The following is a 14520-nucleotide window of genomic DNA, read 5'->3' as shown; positions in this document are numbered from 1 at the left end:
TAGTTTCATCCTACGTCATTTCATTACTTTCATTTTTTATTTTTCACTGATTCTATAGGAGGCTCCTTTTGGGGACCCTTTGGACTCATTTCCAAAATCACCCTTGCATTTTCTTTTCTCCTGTGATTTTCCTCTCATTACTTCTTCTCTTCGATTGTATTCTTCAGACTTACGTACTTCTCTATGTACACAGTATATACAACGTCTTTCATCCTCAATTTTTTAGCAGTCAGTCTCTTATATGCATATTTTCACTCCATCATTCTACCAAGCATTTTTTTCATATTTCTCAATAGCATTGCCCAATAGCACAATAATACAATTATTTTCTTTATATTAAACCACATTTTATTTAATTACTTCTTCATCCAGATCATATATTTATTCTTTATTAATGGGAGGATCATATGGCTTATTGAAAAGGGTCAGCAGTGTAGACCTAGCGAAGTGATACATTGGTGTTAACCAGGGGTGGGCTTCAAAAATTTCAGCAATGGGTTCTCTGCCCGGTTGCTGGGTGGGCGTGGCCATGGTGGACGTGACCTAGTCAGCCTCCTGCACCATGGCAGGGTCCCATTTTCATCTTTCCCAGGCTCCGGAGGCTTTCCTCACGCCTCTGGGAGGGTGAAAACTGCTTCCCACAGGCTCCGGAGGCCAGAAATGGGCCCATTTCCAGCCTTCCAGAACTTTCGGGAGGCCTGTTTTTCCCCCCTCCCCAAGGCTCCGCGCTGGCCCTGCACTGACCTCGCATCCAAAACGGGCCGAGTGGAGACTCCTGGGAGGGGTGGGAGAGACGGGTTGGGCGGGGCCAATCAGAGGTGGGATTTGGACTTTCTCCAAACCAGTTATAACATTAGCTATGGGTTCTCCTGAACCTGGGCAAATCCGTAGCAGCTCACCCCTGGTGTTAACCCATCAAGGAGCCCTGATGGCAAGAGAGGATGCCAGATGGGCTGGGACTTCATGTGAGAGAATGAGATGAAGCAATAGCCCATGGAAGAAAGAATCCCAGATTAGATCTCACACCAGGTCTCGTAAGGCCAGTTGGCCAAAGCAAGCCTTAGCAATACAATGATTGCGTTCTAATGGTTCTTAAAGGGAGCAAAGGGACTCACACAATTAACAGGGTCACATGGAGTACGAAATGCAGATTCCTGAGAAGACAGTTTTGAGAAGAAATTACACTACCAACTTCTTACCTATCTGCACAGATTCTTCCCCAGTTCATGAGATTTGACATCCTCCCTGCCAGTGCTTTATACCAATGCTAGTCAAATGTATGACAGGATTGTGGTACACGTGAGAGTCTATAATCACATTCAGCAGATAAAGATACAATCTTTGTAAGACCTTCCCACTTAATATAAGGAGCTCAGCAGTGGATGGAAAGGCCACCATGCATGCCTTTCCTTATCTTCTTTCCATATAACAGTGCCACTTTATTTTTCCCCAAGAAATTGTTTTCCAGTTGCTATTATTATAGTAAATATAAACAGCCAAAGAATTTTACTTTCATGAATCAAAGTTTGCATACATTTATATAGATATGATGTAAAAAGGAATATTCTTGATATTTGCTCATCTTAAGAGGCAAAATTACCCTGATATCACCCCACAAGTGCCCCTCTCCCCTCCTTTTTGCATAAATTTAATAATCCGGATGACAATCTGTCCCTGTGTTTTTACGATCATCTTTATAAATAGCTGTTCCCAAATTCTTCAGAACATGATCTAGGCATTAATAATTAATATGCCCAAAGCTTAGCAACAGAAATGTCAATAAACATTCTCCCTTCAGCCATTTTAAAAGAAGCTAATAAAAACGCCTTTCTCTCTTTTTCCTGTCTTTCAATACATTCCTCATTCACTCATCTATAAAATGCTTCAGGAAAGTTTCTTGCATGATATTTGTGACATTTTAGCCTTTGTGAAATTCTGTTATCACCATCCAGGTTCCAGTGGTCTGCGTATTCTTTTCTGATAGTGCTTCTAGTTATCTCTTCTGGCAGGAAGAGTCCTGAGTACCAGAACTTGGACAATTCCTAAAACCAGTCTTTTGTATATACTCATCTAAAAGGGCAAAGGTCTCTAACTCAATTCCCAGTCCAGGGTTAGAAAGCCATAGGATAATATCCAGCCACCCTTATCTGTGCCTCCTGGTGGTCAAAGTAGCTGAAAATATCCCTCACAATATACATTCTGTGAAAGGAGAGAGAGAGCAGCCAGTTTGGTGTAGTGTTTAAAGCACCAGGCTAGGAACTGGAAGATTGTGAGTTCTAGTCCCGCTTTAGGCGCAAAGTCAGCTGGGTGATCTTGGCCAATCAATCTCTCTCAACTGTAGAAAGAAGACAATATCAAACCTAGGAGAACAACCAGATTTTTAACTCCTCCCTGAATGCCATCAAGGTGGGAGTTCTCTGGCTCTCAGGGAAGACTCTATTCAAAGCACATATGCCATGAAAGAGAATGTGCTCGTCCTGATCAGCAAAAGAGGACACTCTTTGATCAACTATTAAAAGCCAGCCAGTTGGTGCTATCATAGTAATAGAACCATCAAAGGTATCTTCAAACCTTTTAAGCATTTCTCAGTTTATCTACCTACCCATCAACCTACCCCATCCGCCATCTGAAACATTGAAACTTTTCTAGCAATATGAGCAATTAATTATTGGCTTTCACTTCATTATGGATGTCTTCCTAATTTAAGCAAAATATTTTATTAGATTCAGTCATGCGTGATTGATTTCCCTAAATAATATTTTATTTTTGTGAAATGATCCAAAACAAATGCCTTTGGTGGCATGCCAATAGGCCTTTGGGAAGGAAATTTCACTCATCTCCTGACATTTTTAGTCCATCGTAAAGCTGTCATTTTCTTGCATACTTCAAAAACAAATATTAGTATGGCATAAATTCCCTACTGAGAAATGGTGAAGTCTACAGAACCAATAATAAAGATGCATTTATGCATTGCTGAGCTATTAATCACAATTGCAGATTTTGATGCAACACAACTCTGTGGCAGCATAAAATGAATAGAAATATTTGGATTCTTTTGAGAAGTTACTTGTGATTATTCTACTTTGGTGCCCTTCTGGATTAAATTATACTTTTTAAAGCCTTGTACTTTTTAAAGTCTTGCCTTGCAATCAGAGCAAAATTGTTTGCCCCAAATTCTCTAGCCACGGATCCCTGGAAAAATTGGAAGTTCAGTCCAAAATGATTAGATTATCAGATGAATGAGTCATATCCTATGCAAGTCCTAGAGTTGTGACCTTTTAATTGGAGTTTTTTAAAAAGAGAGAGATAACAGAGAAACACAAAATTATACCTAATATGGAAGCATTTATCTTCATCTCCTGTAATACTAGAGTGAGGGTTACCTGTACTCAGAGGAACTAAAAGTTAAGAAAATCAGGACTCATAAGAAAGGAATAATTTTTCAAACTATGGAATTTGTCACCATAGAATATAGTGGCAACTATCAAATTGACAGCTATCAAAATCTTATCCAGAAGAAGTCTTGTGTAGATTTTGGGTGTGATGACATCCCTTTTCCACAAGTCATACAAAATGGGAGGCACTAATATAGTGGTTCCACTTCTACTTAGGTGTCTTTTTTCTGAAGGTGATACTGGATTACTCCTCTGCCTTATTGTGATTGGATTATGGCTCTCTTTTATTCCATATTCTCTTAAACATCTACACAAAACTACTGGGGGAGATTATTTGAGGATATGAGCTGAGGAGTCATCAATATATACATGATGCCCTCTGCTATCTACTACTCTTTTTCATCGAATGGTTGAGGTCTTGGTGTTCTGAACCAGTACTCAGATAAGATAATCTACTGGATAAGTGCCAATAAATGGAGACTCAATCTAGATAACTACTGTTTGTGGGTAAATGCATCTGTCCAGTTGAGTGATGTCCCACCGATCCCAGAAGACACTCAACCTAAAGGAGCCAGTTTACACACCCAGGTACCTTGAAGGCATAAAGCGCCTTTTAATAGCTTGGCTAATTTAAGATTTGTGGATAGAGTTAGATAGAGACAACCTCGCAACAGTTGTTCACATTGTTGACTTTCTAGTTGGATTATATGTTTTATGTGGTGGGCTGCCTGGAAAATTAAGCTTAGGAAAGAGTGGCTAATCTGTTCACTGGGGTTTATTGATGTGACCTATTATGTCAGTTCTTTGCCATCTACACTGTTAGGTAGTCTGTTTATTGACTAAATTCAAAGTTCTGTTTTTGACTTTTAAAACCATAAGTAGCTTAATACCAGGTTACCCAAAAGAGTGCCTTCTCCTTGCGTGTACCTTCCCAACCTTTAAGTTCATCCAGCAAGGCCTTTTCCAGGTCCCTTTCTTCCTCAAAAAAGGGGAGGTAGGCAGGGGTGGGTTTCTGCCAGAGTTACTGCCGGTTCGGTGTGCACACAATTTGCGTGTGCATGCTTGCTATGCTTGCACACACACCTAACAATGTGCAGTTGCATGTAAATAAGTCTGCGCATGGACAGAACATTACAAATAGAAACAAAACATGTCACGGTGCCCGGGAAACTGGTTCGGGGGCGTGGCGAGCCTGCCATCCCTACCAGTTCGGCAACCCAGTCGCAATTTCCACTACCGGTTCACCTGAACCAGTACGAACCGGTAGCAACCCACCTCTGGAGGTGGGCCTTTATGAGGGACAGAGCTTTTTTGTGGTGACACCCCATTTAGTCACTCCAGAGAGGCTTAATCATTTCAGTGCCAAGTGAAGATGTTTTCATTTCCACAGGGGATTTTTTAACTGCCTTTTCATTGTAGTTTAATGATATTTGAGTGACCACTTTGCATCTGCCTACTTTATATGATGTTTTAATTTAGCATTTTGTTTTACATGTTGTTATTCAAATTGTATTTTTTGTACTGTGCTTTATTCTAAACCACTCAGGGATTTGACTGACACATTTAAGTGTCAGATAAAAACCCTTTTATTTTCCCAGGCTTTATAATTGAGTTTTAATTGTTTTTAAATTAATTTATTTCTTAATTTTTGAATGACGTGCACTGTTTCTCCCCAATATACATTTTTAAATTTTGATTTTAGTTTATATTATTAATTAACAGATTAATTAAGAGTTGGAAGCGACCTTGTAGGTCATCTATAGTTCAGTGACGTGCGGTGAGGTTTATGACTGGTGAGGCACTGACACAGTGCTGGGTTTCAAATATTTTTAGACTTGTGGACTTCAACTCCCAGAATTCCACAGCCAGGCATGCTCAGTTCCAATTTAAAGCGACAGCATTTGTTTTTCTCCTTTGCTCCTTCTTTCTTTTTCTTTTTCTTCTCCTTCCCCTCCTTCCTCCCTCTCTCCCTTCCTCCCCCTCTCTCAAACACACACACACACACACACACACACACAGAAGTTGGATTGGACTATCTCTCCTACCCCTTCCCTCTCTCACTCACTCTCAAACAAACCCCCACACACACAAAAGTTGGATTGGATATCTTTTCCAGTGGCTTGAAAGCAGCTCCTCTGCCATCCCCCCCATTCCCCTGCTGCCTTTCCCAAACACCTCCACCATTGCAAATGCAGCCTGCTGTCTGGGTGGGAAATGCCTGGAACACAATAAAGCCCACCCACCACCTCCTGCTGGCAGGCTGGGGTGAGAGGAGAGGCAGAGAAGCCGGAGGGGAGCCGATCCGAGCCTTCCAAAAGAAAGAGGCTGGGGGGAAGTGTGTGTACTACAGCATGGCTCTTTGCCTGGCTTCCTGCCTCCTCCTGTGGTCTCCTCAGTGCTCGCTTGTGCTCTCCCTCCCCAAGTGTAGTTTGATTGCAGGCGGAGCCACGTTGCCTTTTCAAACTTGTAATCAGTGAAGCTGGGATAGATTTTTATATAGTTTTATCCAACTGTGTGTGTGAGAGAGAGAAATGAATGGGGGCCTGCGGGGGGGCAGTGAGGAGACCACAGGAGGAGGCAGGAAGCCAGGCAAAGAGCCATGCTGTAGCACACACACCAGCCCCACAACGTGGCTCTGCCTGCAATCAAACTACTCTTGGGGAGGGAGAGCACAAGCGAGCCAGGGTCCTTCCCTCCAGTCTTTGCCCAAAGCCCTGCACAGCACCAGGAGGATGAAGTTTGAATTCCTCCCCCTCCCTCCAACCCACACGTACCTTTTCCAGCTTTTTTTAACAGTTAAGCAGAGTCATCCACCGTGAGGCAGTAACTAGCTCAGCTTTTTCCTTTTACTTTTTTTTTTCATGATGAGAGTGGTGAGGCTGTGCCTCACTTGCCTCAACTGACTGCACGTCACTGCTATAGTTCAATCCCCTGCTCTACATCAGTGATGGCAAACCTTTTTCTTACACCGTGCCAAAATTGAGCGTGCATGCTTGTGCTATCAGACACACGCCCACTCAATTTCCCCTCCCATCTGCACCTGCCTGCATGACCCCCTTGCACATACATGTGTGACCACCTCCCCAGGCTCTGGAGGCTTTCCTGAAGCCTGGGCAGGGCAAAAAAAATCAGCTGGCTGGCAAGTGCATGCATGCCAGAGTTGACGGCTGGCGTACCACCAAATATGGCTCCATGTGCCATCTGTGGCACGCTTGCCATAGGTTCGCCATCCCAACCATACACTATTTCTGACAGATGGCAGTCCAGTCTCTTCTTGAAAGCTTCCAGTGATGAAGCTCCCACAACTTCTGAAGGCAACTTCTGTTCCATGGGTTGATTATGTTTTGATTCAGATGACATTTTAATCTGTTTGATTATAAACTGCCCAGAAAGTTTTGGCTATTGGGCAGTTATAAATTCTAATAAGCAAAATTTATAGTAAAATAAATAAAATCTATTTTTGTTTTGTTTTTATTATGTTATTTTATTTTATTGTGCATTTTGTAGATTCCCTTGGACTTGGCTAATGAGTATTATAATGCTATTACAAACACTATATCATGCAATTCCTGTAGATCATGTTTCCCCACCTTGGCAGCTTTAAGACATGTGGACCTCTGCTTCCAGATTTCCTTGTCTAGCATGCTGGTTGGGGAATTCTGGGAGCTGAAGTCTACTTTTCTTAAAGTTGTCAAGACTGAGAAATAGTCCTGTAGGGAAATATTTGGATTCTTCTAGTTCATTTATCCATTTAGCATATTTAGCAGAGCATGCAAAATTAAGTAAATCCAAGCTCATCATGAATATATAGTTTAAACTCCAAAGGAATATGTCAAGTTTATTAGGGAGTTACATGCTCTGAGAGAAAGTCTGAATTTCTGAATATTTTTTGCTGTTATCATTTTGTTATCATAATGAAAGAATGCAAAGAAGAAAGGATGCTATCTACATTTTTATAGGAAAGGGCTCAGAATATAAATCTTCCCAGTCCAAGAAAAGAAGAGCAGAAAAAGAACTGAACAAAATCTATACACCTTGTTTACTATCTTTGTTTGTAATGCTTATGCTGGTCAATTGGACACAAGGTGCAATGTGTTTATCTTCTGGAACTGTATCTCCAACAACTCCTTCCCAATCGTTGAAATTTTTATTAGGTTTTGAATGCCAAAACAAAAAAGAATCAGAATAACAGAGTTGGAAGGGACCTTGGAGATCTTCTAGTCCAACCCCCTGCTCAGGCAGGAAACCCTACACCATTTCAGACAATTAGTTGTCCTCAGTGGTGGGTTCCAGATCCCATTGCAACGGGGCCCGGTGGCCACCACATGAATGCGTGCAGCACACATGCACATGCGTGAACATGCACGCATGCGTCCTTACCTCCTGTGAAGCTCCACGATGCCTCCGTGGCACTCCAGCTCTGGCACAGAAGTGCCGAAGAGCTCAAATACAGGTAACGACGGTGGGCAGGTGGGTCCTCCAGAGTACCGTACTGGAACGGTACCCGGTGCTCCCGGCAGGCACCGGTACGCCCGTACAGGGGCATACCGCCTCAACCCGCCACTGGTTGTCCTATCTCTTCTTAAAAACCTCCAGGGTTGGAGCATCCACAACTTCTGGAGGCAAGCTGTTCCACTGATTAATTATTCTAAGTCTCAGGAAATTTCTCTTTAGTTCTAGGTTGCTTCTCTCCTTTATTTAATTTCCATCCATTGCTTCTTGTCTAGACTTCTGGTGCTTTGGAAAATAGGTCAAGCCCCCCCCCCCTCCCCTATTTGTAGCAGCCCTTCAAATATTGGAAGAGAGACAGACAATGCCTCATGCTGGATGGGGAATTCTGAGAGTTGAAGCTCACACATCTTAAATTGCGAGTTTAAGAAACCCTGATGTAGAAGAATACAGACTGTTTGTACTTTCAGCTGAAAATTTATTTTCCTGTGAATTGTGAATGTCAAGAAACTTACACCATCAACATTCTCAAGAGAAAACAATCAAACAAAAATTGCCAGATTCTGATCTATGACCATAACCAACTTTTAAGTAACTAAACTATTTACCATACTTTACTTCATTTCCATTATTTTTTTGCTAAGCATCTAGAAATTGAAGTTATTCTTATCTAATTGTGTTCAATCTGTTGTCATTTAGAACCAAGATTCTTCAATATTTATCTGTTTATATTGTTTCTGTTCATTGTGAAAGCACCTAGTTGGGCCAAATTACTTCTTGGATTGCAGATTTTCAGAGAATACCAAGGTGAGATTTTTAAAGCATCCTGCAGATAAGGCAACAGTAAACTACTACTCTTGCCAAGAACTGTGTCCAAGAAGTCACCAAGAGTTCAGCTTGATTTGAGGGAAGCTACCTTTAATGCAATTTGTCAATTAAGGATGATTATAATTATTTTGAACAAAACACTAGAAGGTAAAAGAGCTGTCTGGAATGTTTAGATCCTATAAATTAAAATCAGTTCATACCACCTACCTACTCATTATTAACATTCAGCTTCTCCCCCCCCCCCCCATCCATGCTGAGGTTCAACTTTGATGGACCTCTGTAGGAAAAAATTTTTGTAGCTATGGAAACCACCTAAAAACATCTCTCAATGTACAGTACAGAGATTTTAGGTAGCAAACCTGAAAGGCAAATATTTAAGATAATGTAACATAAGACATTTTAATGAAATATGGGCGCTCTTTACTGAGATTGCACTATTCATATTATAAGGAATGAGAAAAATGTCCACCTACAGCTACAGTCCTATGAATATTTAAGGATTGAAAGAACCCTTTTGAATTAGACCAGCATTTAGTATCACAACCCACAGTCAGTGTACAGACACCCAAAACTGTAAGCCATTTATACCTTTATCCTCAATCACTTTATCCCCCTTTAAAAATTCATTTCCAAAAAATGCCTCAGTCACAAACAGTGGGCATCATGGTTGAATCTTAAATTGGATGTTATGAGGTAAGCCGGATATATTTTCTCCCTGTGCTTTGATTTTATAAAATCGTAATAATCAGAACACCAGTAATGGCTCAACAACATCTACCTAAAAGCCACACACAACAAGCACCATATAAATACCACACTCAGAACAGTCTAAAGCACACACTCTGCTGGAGTGAAATTCCCTGAGGATGGGCTCCAGCACCATCGAAAACTTGACTTCGAAAACTTGGAAGACTAAATCTCTGGTCCCAAAGACCGACCCAGAATGGATCCTGCAATATCTACCTGTATTTTTCAGATTAATGTTTAAGGTTTATGTTATTTTGATATTCTAATGTTTGTTTTGGCCATTTACAGATTTTAACAACCAAGCCATACAAAGAAAAAAAATTAACAACTGTTCAAGGGGACTGTTTTAGATCGACTGTTCTTGAAAATATGAATTAATATCATTTGTGAGCACTGTTAATAATACAATAAAAGAAAGAGGGAAAGAAGCTTACTGCATTTGTGATGATTTGTATGATTTGCATAAACCTGTTATTATAGGAATGATGGCATGTGTGCCATTAGCATAGCAACACAATTATGCAAATAGAGAAGATTGTTGCAAATAACGCAAACTTAATAGCTGCTGTTTGGGGGGAACTTATTTCGGTCGAACTTTTATCCATTTCATTTGAAGTTCACCACATAGGAAACTATTAAATTGAAGCTGCATTGTACTAATTATTTTCTACAAATTCTGCTTGAGTCAAGCTCTAGTCACATATACAATTCTTCTTGCCTTAATTGGTTCTAAACCTTATAGTGATGAAAAGGAATTGCTCTTGCCCATTCAACATTTTGGCTGTTCTTTCTTCACTTCTACCCTTTTTGATCACAAAGGTGATAACACCATTGAAAAGATGTATTTCTTGTGAGCATTCACATATTCAAGCTACAATATCTTCCTACAACAATTACTTCTGGATCTTTCTCCTCACTTTCTATGTGATGAGGATTAAGATTTATTGCTTCTTGCCTCATCCAATTTTTGGGAAAATTTTCTTAACTGATATTTAACTTCTGAGCTAACAGGTCAGCAGAAACGTGACCTTAATAGGACTTAACTCATTTATATTGATTGGAAAAAAGGTGAATAAGTATTAATTTGGTGTTCTAATGTTATCTCATTTTTGTTCCAGGCATGTGTAGCTTTTGGAGGGCTTTTATTTTTAACCTTTTAGTACTATTTTTGGTAGCTGTACAATTGCGATGCCTTCAGCTTTTTAATCACCCTATTTTAGATGCTTCTCTGGTCTATTCCTTATTTACTTACTGTAGGTATAAAATGCTTTTAGTTTGTATTGCTTTATTTACAGTCCCACAATAATTCTTGGGTTTTGTTTTGCCAATAAAGGACAATTTCACAGCTTTGGGTTTTTCAGCAAGGTTTCATTGACTTTGCTATTAGAGTCAACTGGGGAAAAGGCAAAGGGTCTGCTTGCTAAGACATTAGAAAAATATATTGTACTCTATGAAGGAGTGATAAAATACATTAAAATAAATTAAAAGAAAATAACTTTTTTCTAATGTTCATTCTGAAAAGCTCACTATGTGATACATCCCTTTAAAAGATGTGGAGACTCCAGAAAGAGTGCAGAGAAGAGCAACAAAGATGATTAGAGGACTGGAGACTAAAACATATGAAGAACGGTTGCAGGAACTGGGTATGTCTAGTTTAATGAAAAGAAGGACCAGGGGAGACATGATAGCAGTGTTCCAATATCTCAGGGGTTGCCACAAAGAAGAGGGAGTCAAACTATTCTCCAAGGCACCTGAGGGTAGAACAAGAAGCAATGGGTGGAAACTAATCAAGCAACTTAGAACTGAGGAGAAATTTCCTGACAGTTAGAACAATTAATCAGTGGAACAGCTTGCCTCCAGAAGTTGTGAATGACCCAACCCTGGAAGTCTTTAAGAAGATGCTGGATAGCCATTTGTCTGAAACGGTATAGGGTTTCCTGCCTAGGCAGGGGGTTGGACTAGAAGACCTCCAAGGTCCCTTCCAACTCTGCTATTGTTTTGTATAAAGGAAAAAAATCTTCCAATTAAATAATGTGCCACCACAGTTTCCACTTAAATAAACACCTTTTTACCATATATCAGTAAAGAAATGGATGTTAAAACATAGGGGAACCAATGTCCTGTGTATTCCTCTGTATCTGGAATGTTAACTTAGATTAATTACTGAATTTAGTAATAATTTTTGTACTCTAATTGAAATGCATTTTGGTGATTGAAGCAATTTGCAGTCTTTGTGAAATAAAGACTGTAAATTACTTTAAAACTCAAACATGAATTATAATTAGAGTGCTAAAAATATTACAAATTTAATAAGAAATCATTCTCATAGCAACAATCCTATCAAGCAAGCCAATGTAACACTATGCAAATCTGACTTTGTAACAAAGAAAATAGCATCCAAATAGCAATATAGATTACGAATAAAACAAATACTGTTTTCAAAATTTAGTTTTATTCAAATACAATTTTGAGCCAAATATCGTCAGGTGAAGATAAGTTGATTTTAAACTAAGAATTATTTTTTTTAAATATTACCCTGCATTTTTTAAAGTCAAAATAGATTTTCTTTTTTAAAAAATCCACACCTCTAACCCTGCAGACAGGAAAATGGTGCTTACAGTTTTTACCAACTAGTCTCATTTCTGATTTTAATTTCCTTATACAAGAACAGGAAACTAATTTGAATCAGGCCCATGGACTGAGGCTTTCTCCTTGTTGCTTCATTTATTGATTTCAAAAAACCACTATATGAAAGGAGAGTATTCGGCCAAAAAGACAAATATTAGAATTGTATTAATTTTCTGAATCATTTCCTTTTTTCTATGAGGAAAGATTAAAAAATAGAAGAGGAGGACTTGACAAATATGACAAGGACATTAAATGAAGGATTATGGAGAATAACTGTAGCAGTCCTCATCACTTGTATATACATATGACTTGTTTCCTTAAAACAAAGGATAGGTCGAATTAGTAATTGTTTTTTGGATGGAGTTTGCAGTTTTTGTCTATAGAGACACTCCCTATAGTCTTTTCTGCCTTTAACTCAAAATTGTATGTAAATCAGAATTTGAATTTACAAACATTACTATTACTAAAAGTGGCAGAAAACATTCTCCTTCCATAAGCTGACAAGTTGAAGTCGTTTTCATGGACTGCTGAAAACCACTGAAAACAGGCTGTATAATAAAAATGCTTCCTTAATGAGAAAGGGTTGAGTTTGACTATAAGAATAGAACATAATGTCTGCTTTGTGCCATCTGTACACTAGTTATCATAAATGATGCCTAATCGATACAGGAACTTTCTACTACCAGCAACATCAAAACGTGTGATGCCACCTCTTTTTATTATTTCAGGATGGACAATACAACTTCTGTGGGTGACAAATTTCATTAAGCTCCAGAATGACATTCCTTGCCCCATTAATTTTTTGCTGAAATTGCCACACTTTAATGATGTTGCAAGATCTCAGGATAGGATTACCAACATTTTAGCAGACCTGGTCTTTTTTAATATAATTTCAGGCAATTCCTTTCCTATTTCCTTTTGTTCCCTGAGAATCTTGCCAACAGGAACTGATTACTGTAGGCATAACGCGACTCACCCCTTGAGATTTCCATTAAAGACTTTTCAGCATAATGAAAATGTAAATTATCATATGATCTTGAAATAAGATGTCTTTATACATTTGTTCTGCAATATTTGGCCATGAAATTGATTTAAAATGACTAATCTGATCATGACAAGCAAATTTAAGAGTTTTTATTGCCAGTCAGGAAATAGCAAACCGTAAACAAGAGCCTCCTCACATAGCTGATAGCAAGGATCTCAAATTGTGAAGGACATTTTCATTCCCAGATTGCACTCACTGTGAGCTGGCACCGAACGCAAACAATAATTTACCTCAAGCCACAGTGTAACACTTATGGTCCTGGGTATGTAAATCTTACACATGAATTCCTGCCATCTTTTGAATCCCATTGCTGAGGCATTCAACAATCTAAGTGCTGAAGAATACTTAGCCTGGGAATGTGAATCTCTCTACATTAACCAAGAGGCAAGATCCTGTCAAACTTTGCCGTATTCTTTCTGTAGGATATATAAAGTTCTACATGGTGTGTTAGCCACAAAGGTCACAGGATTGAAGCAAAACATTTTTCTGTATCTGAGAAATACAATGAAAAAAATGGTACATTAAAATTGAGAATTGTTGTGCCTGTAAGGATAGGCTGTTCTCTGTTTCACGGTACATCATTGTGACAGATTTCATAAAAGAAAATTTTCTAGTTTTATACTGCACACTCTGAAGGTGAAAGAGAATCAAGACAAAAGCTTCTGCTACTCAAGATACAGCCAACTGTGGGAGACCTTATCACCTTTTTTTGCATTCATTACCCTTTTTTTACTACTCAAGATAGAAATAGAGATAGTTGTTCCTGCACTTGTTTGTCAGCTGGTCTATTATTAGTTAAATGAATCCCCAGGTTTAAGAGATACAAGAAAACTTCCTCTCCTTTCTCTGTCTTCAAGATACAGTTCTTATTTATAAACATCTTAATAAATCTACATTTACTTCAAATATAATGAACGTTTGCCTACATTCATTGATAATTGTGCTAAGCCCATACTTGGTATTCAAGACAAATATATGATGAGCATTTTAGAAGAATCAGTTGATGAGTGGCAGTCATATAAATTGAATAAATAAATAAATGCAATCTTCTTTATAAATGGGTTATGCTGCTATTTAATTATTGGATGTCGTTGAGCACTCTGATTATATTCTGGAGCCCATCCTCTCAGGCTCCTGCTGAATTCAAATCTTCAAAACAAGGGCTATGTTGGTTATTGTTTTAAAAATTATTAGTCTAGATTAAGTAAAGAGGACTTGATCAAGTTCACAATCCTAATATGAGGTGAGATGATACAAGGAAATAAATCAAGACTGATTTTTTTATCTGTTTACATGTTTATGTTGCCATTCCTGGGTAAAGTATAAAATATTTTAAAGTAGTGCTTTACAGTAATTTACAGTTTGGATTTAGCACAGGAAGAAATTTGGGTTTACAATACAATTGACTTCACAACACATTTTTTTAAA

This window comes from Natrix helvetica (genome assembly GCF_964273705.1).
Source record: "Natrix helvetica genome assembly, chromosome: 6".
Taxonomy (NCBI): domain Eukaryota; kingdom Metazoa; phylum Chordata; class Lepidosauria; order Squamata; family Natricidae; genus Natrix; species Natrix helvetica.
The sequence above is the reverse complement of the archived record's forward strand: the minus strand, read 5'-3'. Positions refer to the sequence as shown.